At 43.8% G+C, this 15,504-nt stretch overlaps 1 pseudogene across 1 annotated transcript; it reads right to left on the reverse strand.

The window, feature by feature from the left end:
- Positions 1-12,355: 12,355 nt before the first annotated feature.
- Positions 12,356-14,326, reverse strand: LOC311139696 (CD83 antigen-like; annotated as a pseudogene). Its single transcript has 5 exons — positions 14,299-14,326; positions 14,069-14,205; positions 13,156-13,390; positions 12,905-13,005; positions 12,356-12,751 (listed from the first exon to the last, which is right to left on the reverse strand). The product of its transcript is annotated as a CD83 antigen-like (transcript).
- Between the last annotated feature and the right edge of the window lie 1,178 nt (positions 14,327-15,504).

Consider the following 15,504-nt stretch of genomic DNA (forward strand, 5'->3'; position numbering starts at 1 on the left):
CCCTGGCTAACAGTGGGAGAATGCAGGACAGCGGAGGGAATGCATACAGAAGAACTCTCGGCCACGGGTGGTGCGCAAAGGCGTCTCTTCCTAGTGGCGGTTCTTCCTGTTCCCTCAGAGAGAACCATAGGGGACATTGCCCGTTCACACGTGACGCGAATAGATCCACCTCGGCTCTCCCGAACTGTTCCCAAATTTGGAGAACAATGTCCGGATGCAGACACCACTCGTCGTCTCGAGGACCCCCTCTTCACATGAGGTCTGCTCCTACGTTCAAGTAGCCCGGAATGTGTGCTGCTCTCAATGAGCGAAGGTGCTCGTGAGCCCACAGCCACAATTCCTCTGCCGCCCGATGGAGAGCAGGAGACCTGACTCCTCCCTGGCGATTTATGTGGGCTACTGTGGTCCGGTTGTCTGACCAGACCAGCACATCGCGACCCCGAAGGGTAGACGCGAAGTGGGTCAAAACCAGTCGAACCGTTTCCAACTCCAAGAGGTTGATGTGGCGACTCGAAAGAGGCCACACACCTCCTATCGCTTGGGTCTGACATGTCCCTCCCCATCCCGTCAGAGACGCATCTGTGAACACTGGGATGTAAGAGGACACTTTGCCTATCGGGACTCCGTGCGTGAGAACGTGCGGGTTTCTCCAATAGTTCAGATCTGCACTGAGCGAGAGGGGAACCACCACCAACCGATGACGTTGACGCAATGGGTCTAGTCTTAGTTGGGCGAACCATCGCTGCATCCTGCGCATGTGCAGGAGTCCCAGCGGAACCACAGAGTGGGCTGACGACATGAGACCCAAGAGTGACATGGTCGACACCGCCGTCACCGTGTGATTCGGACGACACTTCCTCAGGGCTAGCAACAAGGCTACCCTTCGGGGGTCCGAAATTCGAGCCCTCATCATTACAGTGTCTAGCTGTATCCCCAGGTAGATAATCTGATGACTGGGCCAGGGCGCGCTCTTTTTCCAATTCACAGCGAACCCCAGACGTGTGAGATGAATCACTGTCTGTGTTGTGTGAGTGATCGCCAGCTCTGCTGACGGGGCGAGAACCAGTAGGTCGTCTAGGTAGGCTAGTAGCCGTATTCCCTGACGACGCAACGGTTCCAATGCCGCCTCCACACACTTGGAAAACGTGCGAGGTGCCAGGGCGTACCCAAATGGCATCCTCGTGTATTCGTACGCCACCCCTTGAAAGGCGAATCGCAGAAACTTCCTGTGACGCGGCTGTACCGGCACATGAAAGTACGCGTCCTTTAGGTCTATGCTCGTACAAAAGTCTCCTTTCTGGACACATTCCAGCAGACTTTTTGTCGTTAGCATTCGAAAGGGCCGTTTGGTTACGCTCTCGTTGAGAATGCGTAAATCCAATATTGGCCTCATTCCCCCCGTCCTTTTGGGCACCAGGAAGTAGGGCGAATATAGCCCCTTGTTCCTTTGCTCCTGGGGAACCACTGTGACTGCCTCCTTCGCCAAAAGTTCCGTAATCTCTGAACCAGAGCGGCCACTTTTTCGGGCGTTTTCATCACCGTCTCCACCACTCCCCTGAATGGGGGTGGGGTCCGATGGAATTGGAGAGCATAACCCTTCTGCAACGTCTGTTCTAGCCAGCGTGAGAGGGTGCAGCTTCGCTGCCACTGCCAGCAATACAGAGAAAGCGGCCGAGTGCGAAGCTGTGGTACATTCAGTAGGAAGGACCTGTATTCCTCTATGGCCCTTGCCGCCGCTGTTCCCCAACACTGAGGTGGTGGAACAGCCCAAGGCGGGCCTCCTATGAAAGGGAGAGGAAACATTAGTGCGTTCTGAACCAGAAGGAGGGGCAGAGACGTCAGTTAAAGCCATAACCGTCGTATTCCTGCCCTCCGTGAACGCAGCGCGGGTCTGAATTGCACTGACCGAGGCCACAGCCTGCGACAGGGCACCATCCCCAGCAAGCGATTGCGTCATCATAGATGACTGCAATTCGCTATTAGAGCCCCTCACTACAATACTCCTAGGAGTCTGTAATATGAGGTCTCTATGAGGTAACACAAGGTGGCGCCTTGATACCTTCTTAACCTTCACCTTCTGTGTGTGTGTTCAACTCTGCACCTCTGGTGGGTTGAGTCACGCTCAGTGTGGTGAGTATTAGCGCGTTCTGTGAGAGGTGGGGGCGCCGATACGTTGGTTATTCCTGTAACCTTAGTAATCCGGCCCTCCGTGAACGCAGCGTGGGTCTGAATCACACTAACCGAGACCTTAGTCTGCGATAGTGCGCCATCCCCAAATAGCGGCTGCGTCATCATGTCTCCTGACTGAGACTGCAATCTGCTATGAGAGGCACTCACTACAGTACTCCTTGGAGTCTGTAATGTGAGGTCTCTTTGAGATAATCTAAGATGGTGCCTTGGTATCTTTTTCCCTTTCACCTCCTGTGTGTGCTCAGCTCTGCACCTTTGGTGGGCTGAATTACACTCAGTGTGGTGAGCATTGGCGCGTTCTAAGAGAGGTGGGGGCGCCGATACGTTGGTTACTTTCGTGACCGTGGTAATCGGGCCCTCCGTGAACACAGCATGGGTCTGAATCGCACTAACAGAGACCTTAGTCTGCGATAGTGCGCCATCCCCAAATAGCGGCTGTGTCATCATGTCAGTGTCTGACCGAGACTGCAGCCTGCTATGTGAGACACTCACTACAGCACTCCTAGGAGTCTGTAATGTGAGGTTTCTATGAGGTAACACAAGGCGGCGCCTTGATACCTTATTTTCATTCACCTCCTGTGTGTGCTCAGCTCTGCACCCCTGGTGGGCTGAGCTACACTCAGTGTGGTGAGCATCAGCGCATTCTGAGAGAAACGGGGCCGCCGATATGTTGGTTAAACCCGTAACCGTAGTATTCCGGCCCTCCTTGAATGCAGCACGGGTCTGAACTGCACTGACTGAGACCTTAGTCTGAGACAGAGCGCCGTCCCGAATAGCGGTCGCGTCATCATGCCATTATCCGGCTGAGACTGCAGCCTGCTATGTGAGACACTCACTATAGCACTCCTAGGAGTCTGTAAAGTGAGGTCTTCATAAGGTAACATCTTAAAATTAATATCCTTTTTATACCTACCTTATGTGTGCGCTCAGCAACGCACCGTGGTGGGCTGAGCTGTACTCGAGTGGTAAGAGAGAGAGCGAGAGTGAGGAAGGTCGAGCGCTCTCGGATGTATTATGGAAAAGGGGCTATTTTTTGACAAAGTCAGGTAGAGCCAACTCTTTATTACACACATCAATAAAAAACATTCTCCTCCATACCCTCAACGGTAGGGTGAGGGGGAACAGTGGGCTCAGTCACACCAGGCGCTGCGCCGTCTTCTGTTCTCTCCCCCTCGCCATGTCATAAACGGCGTCTCTTCTGGCCGCCCTTCGGGTGATGCCAGGATGACGCTTTAATGACCTCTCTCGCCGGCGGAATGGTCGGCACCTCTGGCACTGCAGGGGGGAGGGCGAGGCCCGCTCCCTTGCTGCTGGAGGCCGCCGTCTGACGCCAAGCTGTAGCGAGAGTAACGGCCGCCCTCCATCATGTCCACTTCCGGGTTGGAGGGAATGGGGGGCAGCTTAATCTCCCGCTGTTTAGCAGCCCACTCAATGAGACCTGAAAATTCAGAGCACAGAGAGGCTGTGGCGTCATCATCCAGGGATGTAAATGACCTCACACTTTCCTGAGGGAAAAGGGGTGTTAAACATCTGGGTCAGTGTAATGAATTGTTCCAATAGAATATTCATTTCTTCCCCAATAGCCCTGTCATCTCCTGAGTCAGCGCCTTCAGATGATGCCTCAGAAGCTGAGGCTAACACTGATAGCACATCCTCAAGAGGAATATCCTCCCTAAAAATGCCCAACGCTGCTTCCTCTCCTTCAAAAAAGGAGGGCGCAGCTGGCGCATAGTGGGGGATTAATGAGGCCGTCCCTGGCGTGCTGTGTCCCTCAACCCACGAAACATAAGTCGGGGGGGGTCGACAGCCACCAAGGGGAACAGCGACATTGAGCTCTGAAAATAGCTTTTGTTTAATACTTACCCTATGGATAAGCTTGGTGTGCTCATTGTAGGACGACGTCGATGATCTGGAAAATCGACTGCGTTTTCTTCGTCCTGAGTCTTCTCTTCGTCTCTTCTTGGCTTCTTCAGTCTAGTCCAGTCGCTGAAGATAAAGGGATAGACTGATTGAGGGGAGGCATCCCCTCTTATAGGGACACCTGTACTCCTATTGGCTGCAGGTGTGTGCATAATTTTGTCTCAGGCTGATGCTGCCTTAGGGCAGTGGGTAAACCAATAGGAGCAGAGCTCCCCGATATAGAACCAGATGACATCCTTTATCCTGCCAATGAAGAACAGTTGGGCATTTGTAGTGGGTGGGACACACTACACAAACTAACATCAAAGTTGAGCCAATAGTATTATAGACATCTATCTACTCAGGGCCTATATTGCTTTTTAAAGGAAGAATATGCCTTCCCCCACTAGTGTCCAAACTCTATTTCATGTTTTAGTCTCATTGCTGTCTTCTATGCACTTTTCTACCTTTTTTGTCTCAATACTCTGCTAACTAAACCAAGTGTACCTGTAGGATGGGTGATGTTTACATTATGTAGTTTCACCTAAGAGAGGAGGAAAGAAAGCCATAGTGTTTTTTTACTGAACACGAATTTCAACAGGAAATGTGTTTATTGCTGCTGACCACCTTTAACCTGCACTGCCTCATCATGCTGTGCCATGTAGACTGTGTTATTTATGAAATATATTTATTAAGCTATTTATTACCTATTAACTCTAAAAGGCACAAATGACCAAAGTATGAATGTACAATTAGCTAGAAAAACAAGCTGTGAACCTGTCCGTTACAAGCCAATCATCTCTCCCATGGACAATTTGTTGGCACAAAATGGAAGTACTTCACTATGCCTTGGGACCTATGTGAAATCGTATGTGTTTTTATGACCCATCAAATTAAGGAATTTAGTTTGCAAGATTTTAAGAATATATATTTTAAAGTAGTGTCCTTTAAAAAACAAAATATCCACCTTGACTTGGACCATTTTGTATTGGTACAAATATAGCTACACCTACTCACCCCTAGATCAGACAATAAGCTTAGAGACAAGTGATTGATTTCACCAGGTAGATTTCAGAGAGATGTACTGTACAATAGTGTTTAAACATGATATTAATAATACTTCTTACCTCCCTCCAGTCCATACAACCAAACACTTATATGAACTGACAACCATAACATTACACACATTAAGATGAGCCCTTTTGAACAAGAGCAGCGTTAAACAATTTTCAATAAGCTTCTTGTCCGTTGATGTTATGTATGTGTACTTTCGTAGCATAGTTGTATGCCATAAGGTTTTGCATGCTTTTGATGAGAGACAATCACCCATGTTCATGCTCTGCTCATTTTCTAATCTGTCCTGTGATGTGGTGATGCATTAAAAAAAAAATTCTCCAAACATTGTGACGCTTTTCTATCAGGGTTCTGATTGCCAACAAAAGTACAAATGTTAAGAACACGTGTGTGATATACTTGAGTTTACAGGGCTATGTTTCCGCCTTGTAATGTGTTGGGATGATTCTTAAAGAAGATTGACAATGACGAAAATATCAGTTAAGAGGTGGTAGGAGTTGAACATCCTGTTCATGTGAAAGTTATTATTTATGCAAAATTAATAATGTACATACATTTATTTAAAAATCCAAACCGCCATCCAATTAATATAGTTAATTCATTTAATCAACAGACATTTTGTGCTGTCCTACAAATCATTGCCAGATTATTTCACTATAAATTCCAAATACAATGTACTGTATAACAAATTTCAATTTATTATTTTTAATATGAAATAGTGTGTTTAAATTTTTTTTATATTGGTCAATGTTATCTTGTCTGAACATCTATTTAGATTAACCCGAATAACATGAAATGACTGAAAGAGACCACACATTCTCAGGAAGACACTCAAACTGTGGCGACTAAAAAAGTGTGGACTCATCTTAAGAAAAGGTAAGACAGCATTTATCTAAAACAGTGATATTTCAGAACACACAGTACATGTACTTGCGATACTTTACAACATTATTTACATAACTTTTTATTTTCAATGGATCCACAGCATTGTTGATAATATCAAAAACAAAACCTGACTGGTAGTTGTCCTGCAAGTTTCAATTTCTGCCCATTTCTTTTAGCCAGTTTTTCAAGCCCCTTGGCGGAAGACAATTTTCTTTTTTGTTTCTGCATAAAAAAATGAATAATGTAATGTTTTGGCCTAGCAAAAAAGTTATCAATTATGCCTAAACATTAGAGTTCATTGGGAGCCTTGCTTGGCTCAGATGGAATGCAGTCAAGGTTGGGTTCATTTATCTCTGCAGAAATTCTTAAAGATCAATGCTGTACACATTGGTCATTTCCCAGTTGAAAACTCAATGTCAACTTCAATTCCTGGTTTGGCTAAGATGTGAGTGGAATTAACCCCAACGTTGCAATGGCGCGACTGTCCAATATGACCCCTCATCGTGGACCATTCCTTGACCCCTTTCTGAAGCTCCTTGGGGTTAGATCTTGGGGCTTAGATCGCGGGGTCCCTTCACTAGGCCCTGCTCCTTGCGCATCACAGGCGCGTGAATGCTGCAGTCCCGTGCCTCACAGAAGCCGGGCACTCCTGCGTTGCCCGCCATGCCAGGCTGGCCCAAAGCGCCTGTGAAACCAGTGGGCCCTCTGGGACCTGCCATACCTTTCTTTGGCTCTGCTGGGTGGCCTGGCAGCCCTGAAGGGGAAAAAAGGGGCTTAACAGTTCTCTTGAAAAATAAGACTTCCTGCTAACATAAATGTTGAATAAAAACCACACAATCCCTTTTCAAGTGAATCTGGAAGTGAGTTACAGATACTTTCCAACAATTCTAAGACAAGCAATGTTGAGGTAGATCTGAGAGTTTCACACCAGTGTAAACAGTGTCCTACCTCTGAGGCCTTGATGCCCATCGGGTCCTGGCAGACTTTTACCAGGCTCACCCCCCTTTCCTTTCGGACCTTTTGTACCTGTGGAGTAAAACAGAGCTTATGGGTGAACTCTGAAGCTATGCCACTACAAAGGAGCTCCACTCATTTTCACTTAAAATGAGCCTTAGTGATCAAGGTTTTGTTTACCAGTAATGAAGTTTGGTTGAACTAAGTCAATTGGAGTACATACCTCTTTCACCCTCTGCCCCTTTCTGACCATCCGCGCCTGTGTCCCCTTGGATGCCCCTGGCTCCTTTGACTCCAGCTTTGCCTGCTTTACCCTAAGAGAGAGAGAGGTCAACAGAATGTATCATTGTTTGGACTAAAGGCCTTCCTTAGTAGATAAGGGTTGGTTTGGGGGCTGTGTGACTCACAGGTTTGCCTGATTCTCCAGTTGGTCCCCTGGTTCCGGGCGGCCCAATGAGTGTGCGGTTGTTGATGGGGCAGCCTTGGGAACACTTGGCCTGGATGGAAGCTGCATACTGGGAGATCTGGGCTGTCACCACTCCTTTACACAGCTGCAATACCTGCTCTTCTGTCAGCCCAGGGCCCTGAGGTCAAAAAGCAGGCAATCAATCAACCAAGCAAGTAATCAATCGATCAATCAGTCAGTAAAAGTTAATGCTATATATGTGTCAATGTAAAATAACGGGAAGACACTTCCTCCAGACAGACTGGGGTTGGCTCCTGATACGCACAGGGGCACCTGGCACTCCTTTAGGTCCAGAGCCACCTTTGACGCCCAGGTCACCGCCATATCCATATCTGTAAAAAACAAAAAAGTAGCCTTCAATATAAATATGTTTTTGTGATGCATAATTATTATGTACCTTGCTTTATTTGACCGCATTATTTGAAAGGATTTTAGGCTTAGTTTAAGAGTTGGGGAAAACAGGGAAGGGGGTCATTTTAAGCACGAGCCTTTCATAGATTATAAAAACAAAAAAATGCGAGTCCAATTCAAGACTTGAATTGTGTTAAATCAACACCATAATAAGAGTTCAACATGTCTAGTATTTCTGTGTTCATATTTCAGAAGAACATATGGATTCTTTTGACCACATGTGTCAAACTCATTCCACAAAGGGTCTGCGGGTTTTCGCTCCTCCCTTGTACTTGGTTGATGAAGAACTCCCCTCACCTGGTTGTCTAGATAATAATAATATGCCAGTTAGCAGACGCTTTTATCCAAAGCGACTTACAGTCATGTGCGCATACATTTTTACGTATGGGTGGTCCCGGGGATCGAACCCACTACCCTGGCGTTACAAGCGCCATGCTCTACCAATTGAGCTACAGAGGACTTGTACTTGTTTGATGAAGAACTCCCTTCACCTGGTTGTCTAGATCTTAATTGAAAGGAAATAACAACAACCCGCAGACACTAGGCCCTCCATGGAATGAGTTTGACACCCAGAATGGAGTTTAGACTTTCAGAATGGTGAAAATAATAATGTTGAGGGTAAATAGAGAGTTACTCTACAAATTAACACGAACCCAAACAGGTCTATAATAGATGAAAAGACCAAATATGTTACAACTTCCCTTATTAATAGTGAGCGTGCAACTTTCAAACAATTTCCCCTACTCTTCCCTACCATCGAATCAAGGAAATTCTGATGAGCGCGATAAAATGAGGATATTTTTCTATGAAAGTAAAGGACAGTTATGTTACGAGTAAAGTAGGAAGCCCAGGTTTCAATAGGCGATAAGATATTGTGTCATGAAAGGATTGTGGATATTTGGCCTGGCGAAGCGGTTTTATGGGCTGACTGAATGGGAGCTGATAATTGAGTTTTTCACTCAGCTGGTCTCGGCAAGAAATTACGAGGAGACAGAATCAAGACCGAGTAAAAAATTATCCGACACCAAGACACAATGAGAATTTGCCTGCACAGCAGGAAATGCGAACTTGTAGCGTATGAAAGGTTTAAAAAGGATTCTAAAGTTTGTAATTCTACTTTAAAATGCCAGACTTCATTTACCCTAACGAAAAATGTATCAACCCCTACAAAAAATGTCCATTAATTATAATCCACATAATAATTCAAAGTTCCTATTGCTGCAGGGTTATTTTCCTGCTGTAGCAAACTGGCTCAAATTAAGATCCTACATCTTTATGTGGTCTCCAAGTAGTAGACTCAAGTAGTACAACACTGTTCCAAACACAAAAACCGGGATGAACAAAAAATACAAAACACAGCAGAATATAAAGTGGACAATACCATGTGGGAGGACGACACACTTATTTTGATCTTAAAATGAAGAAAATTGGCCCAAAATTATAGGAGGAGACCCTCCCACAGTTTAGAATCCTTAGCATATTTAAGCAATAACGCCAGAGGAGGTGTTCAGTGAAAGAAATTTGGCTCCACTTCTACGGTAAGGTTTCCTTTGATTTCAGTGCTGTATACCATAAGTCTTCATAGCAATTATTTTATCATATTGCTTATATGATTTATTTTCTCCTTTATAGGGATAAGTGTCAGCAACCAAGCTTTGCCTCCGACAACTGCCAGCACTGCCTCTACAAACGTTCAAAATGCTCATTATGGTTAAGTAAAGAGTTTTATTTTATTCTTTACACCAGGGGTCTCCAATAGGTCGAGCGCGAGCTACCAGTAGCTCTCAGCCCACCTATGAGTAGCTAGCCAAACAATTCTTTCCCCAAGACCTTCTCAATTAAATATTAACTGCAAAGTAGGCTTACCTGGTAGACTAGCCTATATCATAAGTAAATATATAATTTGTATCTATTATTTGTTATTTGCAAACTTTAATATGAAATGAGCAGCAGCAGCACTGAACCATTGCTATACCAGCACATTGGATGGCACATTCATCACTTGCTATACGCGCAATTAAAGGGCAGATGTGCAATTAAAGGGGAATTACACTCAACAACAAAAAAGTTTGTTTTCTTCCAGACAAAAAAAAAAAAAAAAGTATTCTGATGTAATTTATCATTGACATGGACTCAGAACAGACAATTTCGTTGTTTCTCTATGAATAATTTTAATGTTGAGAGTGAAAAAGCAAATAAAATCTAAAACCAGAAAAATAAAACGGAGAAAACATAATGTAGGAAAATATAAAACAGAACTTGGGGGAAAAAATCACACATTTTATAGGGTCCCCCTTAGAGTTGTTTATTAACCATTATTTTACCAGCTATATTGACAGAAAACAAAGGTACATTAAGGACCCGGGGAAGAGTTGCAGGGTAGAGGAGAAGAGTGTGCCTATTTGAAAGCTAGAAAAAAAGGAGTAGCTCACAACATGTTTTTTTTTTTTTTAAGTAGCTCTCATGCTAGAAAAGGTTGGAGACCCCTGCTTTACAGCATTGGGGATAGATTGATAGCACAAACATGTGGAACTGTTATGTAAATATACATGGAATGCAACAATGTGACTGTATCACAGAGTTTTAAAACCGTCTACTCTCTTCCTCTCTTGAAGCCTCTCCAGTTCCAATTCCCATTCATTTATTGACAAATGTTATGCTCTGTTTATATTTCAGGATTAATTATATTCTTGGTCCTGTCACCTTCTTGGTCCTGTCACCGCCGTTACTGCAGATCCTGTCCAAGTGAAGGTGAGGAGGCTTCATCCATGGCGTTGTAGTCCCCCCGAATGACCTAGATGACATCCTGTTGGGACATCTATCCTGCCAATGAAGAACACTGAATGAGCCATTATCTTAAAATGGAGCCAGTAGGATTGGGACTGCTGCTCTACCTCTCAAAAGGGAAAGAAAATCAGCTTTTAGACCATGTAGGTTTTTAGTTTCATTGCAGACTGATGAAAATGATGTAGTTATGTGAAGCACTCAATGTTATGCAGTTTCCTGGCTTCTCTTTTTCTTCCAATACTTGAATAACCCCCTAAAGTTGCTCACCAGTGGTGCTGGTGACATTAAGTCTTTTCACCTAAGAAAGGAAGGAGAAAAGCCAGAGATTTTTTGGTGAGAATGTGTTCTCGCTGCTAACATTTGAAACTGCACTGCATCACAATGCTGGGACATATAGCTAGTGTTGAAGTATTAACGTAGTGACAAGTATTTCAAATCTATTTACTGCTCAGTTCATGTGAATATGACAGATGTATGAGTGTAAAATGAGAAAGGTACTGTGAAAACATTTCAGTACAGTAATTGTTACACTGCACATTGCCATTTCTCTCTTTCATATTAGTGGAAAAAACAGTTAGCTACAGTAGATGTTAGAGATGCCGAGCATTAACAGAAAGCGCTCAAGGTTCATCAGTTCACCTTGGAAGTGATGAAATGAACTGGCAATTGGAGAGTTACTGGTCTGAAATCCTAATGCTATTGTGCCCATGAGGAAGGTACTCACTTAACCTGTGGGACCAGTGTCAAAATTAACAAGGATACAAATGTTAAAACGTATTTTTATACTGTCCACTATCTACTCTGCAATTTATTATTTGTATAATTGTGATCATCCTGCTCATAATGTGCACATTACAACATTGGCAGGTGACGTAAATGACTAATGTAAAGGTACAGTATATAACTAATATAAAAGAACAGAATGTGTCTTGTGAAATAGGTAGAGATTTGTTGCCAGCCATTTAGCACCTCAAACAGCATACGATGCAGAAAAATAGTTATGTATCCAGTTTGTAAGCATTTGTAAAATGGTAGGGAAAATAACATGAAATATTCTGAGTAACAATGAACTTGATCAAAGTGCATAACAGTTCTCAGAGAAACATCAACTGTGTTGACTAAAAAGGTGAGGACTCTAAGAACACATAGCACATGTACATCAGATACAATACTGTACATTACACAATTATTTACATGTCTTCTTTATTTTCAATGTATCCACAGAATTGCTGATCATATATTTTTTTGAACTGATAAGAGATTTATACAAGTTAATTTTCTGCCAATTACTTTACACCAAAGCCCACTTTCGGTTTGCTTGGAGGAAAATTAATCAATTCTATTTCAATACACAAATTGAATTAGGCATGACATTCTAAAAGAACAATGCTGTACACATTGTTCATTTTCCAGTTCAAACTCAATGTCGACTTCAATTCCTGGGTTGACTGAAATGTAAATGGAATTAACCCCAACGTTGCCATGGAGCGACCCTCCAGAATGACCCCTCATCGTGGACCATTCCTGCACCCCTTCCTGAAGCTCCTTGTTGAGGTTAGATCTTGGGGCTTAGATCGTGGGGTCCCTTCACCAGGCCCTTTTCCTTGAGCATCTCAGGTGTCTGAATGCTGCAGGCAGGCAGTCATTGCTGGAGAACTGCTGCCTTAGCCTGGCTGTATTGCTGTTTGGCTGTCTGAGTGAAAGGGTGTAGGCTTCTGTTTGTTTCATTTCTTTGAAAAGCCTACACATCTTAGTTCTACAGGACCGGCCAGAGGGTTGTCTGCCTCCATCTGCTCTAGAGGTGAACTCTTCTCCTGGAAAGTAGACATGACTCTTAGGCTCCTTGCTCAGCTTTAAAAGTGCCCTAGTCTTTCTCTGCGTTTCCTCTTCACATTCAAGTATACAATGAGCCCAAACTAGCAGAACAGGCTCTCACACACAGACATGTTTTATGGAAGCCTGTCCTGACCAGTTTGGCCCCAGAGTGTAGATCAACATTAAATCCTTCTTCTCAAGGGGTGCATCTAGAAGCGGTTCTTGTGGATACTTTTTACTCCTTTGTAATAACATATTCCGTAGGATGACCTGTGGTAAAGATTAACATTATTGAGTAAATAACTGAAACATTTCAAAGAAAATGAAATACATGGAAACCATCACCATAAAATGTTAGTTTCTTTTATCTGTTTTAATACAAAAAAATAAGTCAGAGGAACAGCTGGTAGTGTTGTAACTCACATAGCTGATGGTGAATATCAGCAATGCTGCCACAAGCCCCACAATGGAAAGAACTAGGATGGTGTCCCTTTCTTCTGATTGGTCTGTGGACTCAAGGCAACCTGCAAAAAAAAAATCCACAAATCCTTGCGCCTCACTGGAAACGTTTTAAAAGATGAACTCTCTCTGGGTCCAATTTAAAACACTCACATACTGTATATAGTAGGTCTATGTACCAAAAAAAGCACACAATGAGAGTAGAACACACTCACCTGTCACTCTGAGGACAATCTGCCCCTCCTGGTTCTGTTCTCCTACAGGTGCTGCCAGGAGACACTTATACCTCCCACTATCAACAGCCATTACATTGGGCAGGAAGATGTCGAAAGAACCATCAGCCAAAAGTTCAATTTCACGCTCCAGACCGGCGTACCATTGGGTGATGCTGTTAGGTGATAGCCTCTTCATCAATAGACCAGACACCTTATTAGAGGGCTCCTCATCTAGCTGGGAGAAGAGGGTGTGAGGTTACTCTATGCCTCTAACAGCTGGTCTTAACCTGGTCTCAGAGCATTTCGTATGATTCTGTACGTATATCCGAGGATGCTGTAGTAAGTATAATATGTTACATTTCGTATGGTATGTATTAATTTGTGGATGTCCATCACCTATTTCGTATGATATGTTACAAATTACAATTCCTATTATATGTTACGAATTTGCTAAACGTTCAACATATTACAAATTTGCAAAACGTATGATATGTTCCGAATTCTAGCTAATGTTAGCTAGGCTAGGAGTTAGCTAAAAGGGTTAAGGTTAGGGGAAGGGTTAGCTAACATGCTAAGTAGTTAAAAGGTTGCTAATTAGCTAAAATGCTAATGTTGTCCCTGATGAGATTCATACTCACAACCTTTGGTTTGCTAAATATTTGCGTTATACGCCCGCCTATCCACCCTGACCAATCACCCTCCTTTAGTTTTTGCCTTAATTAACCATCTGTCTTATATAACAATACCAAACGTAACATATCACACTAAATGAAGTGTCTCGGATTTACGTACAGAATAATACAAAATGCTCTGAGACCAGGTTGCTGGTCTGGGACCAGTGCTGTATATGTTATGCCTGTATTGCATGCTTCAAAACACACAGTTTGTGCTATCACAATAATAGAAAGCTTACCTTCTACCACCTCACTGCCCGGTACTGGACCCCAGGCTTACATATTGCTTTACATTTCAGAATTGAGTCCTCTCCACAAACTGACTTCACCTCTTGTGTAGGCCTATCCTGTGTGAGCACACCTTGCAAGGAGGCAGCTATAGACAAACACAAGGTAAGTCATCATTTCAGGTGAGCCTGCCTAGTTAGACTGATATCAAAGTCATTGTTAAATAGAAATGACAACATACCTAGAATGCAGACGAGTTGAAAAAACATATTTGTAGAACTACAGCAATGAAGATGATGATCCAGAACAGAAGTTAATCAGTTTATATAATAGGCTAAAATGGAAGTGAAACTATGGGGATTCCCGTAGAGACCCGTCTGCAAATGACTAAAAACATGGCATGTGCTTCGTCACAGTGGGTGTAAACGGGCACTTCCGCTTCAGTAAGAAATTAAGATCGGATGTGATCTCTGGGTGTGATCTCATGGGGGATATGCCGTTGCAGATTAGGAGACAGCAGCTGGCAATGAATTACTGGGTCAACCTACAAGGACATGGGGTGTCTCATCCTGCAAAGGGGATTTTACAGGCATGCTGGGAACATGAGCGAAGACCAAACACAAGCTTTGGGTGGGTGGGTAATACCCAGGCGAAGGAGATGGGACTGTATGGAAGGGAGTTTAGTCCAACGGTAGTTATTCCTGTAAATCCACTATGGTTACTCCCGTCTCCAGTAGTTGATCAAGAAGTGTTGGAGAGACTACAGAAAGATAGGGAGGGTGTTGATCCATCTGATTTGTTAAATAGATGTCTGGATACTGTGTATCAGGATTTTGTGACCATTTGCACAGATGGTTCAAAAGATCCAAGGACAGGACGTACTGGGTCAGCATTTGTAGTGCAGGAATGTGGGGTGGAAGTGTCAAGTTGCGTCAATTCGAATCTGGTATAGGAACAAAAAAAGGTCAATACACGTCTTCTAAGATAGACTAGTATTTTAATTAATGCAAACACTTGAATGGTAAATATGATGTTCGTATATACGGGCCCACTGAAACACCACACAGGGCAGACAGAGAACTGAGCTATTGTTATAAGTTCTTCTTTAAATACTCTGACAGAGATAGTTCCCGCTCCCTGCTGGGCCTGTCAGAATAGAGGCTGGGTGTGGTTTAAATTTACCCAACCTATCGTTGGCGCTCAGGCTGGTCCTAGACCCTTGGCGCTTCACTGTTGCCGGGCATTAGTTGTTATCTTTACAACTTGTCTCGAGTCAGCAACCTCAGACATAGTTTGTTCTTCTTCATTGTAGCAGTGTGTGTGTGTGTGAGTCACAAGCCTGGATAAGAGCGTCTGCTAAATGACGTAAATGTAAATGTAAATGTAAACAAGCCTATCTCAGCCTACCCCCTAACGGTTCCTCACATTAATCACAGCTTGTTATGTT

The sequence above is a fragment of the Coregonus lavaretus genome (genome assembly GCF_964263955.1).
Source record: "Coregonus lavaretus genome assembly, chromosome: 13".
NCBI classification, from domain to species: Eukaryota; Metazoa; Chordata; class Actinopteri; order Salmoniformes; family Salmonidae; genus Coregonus; species Coregonus lavaretus.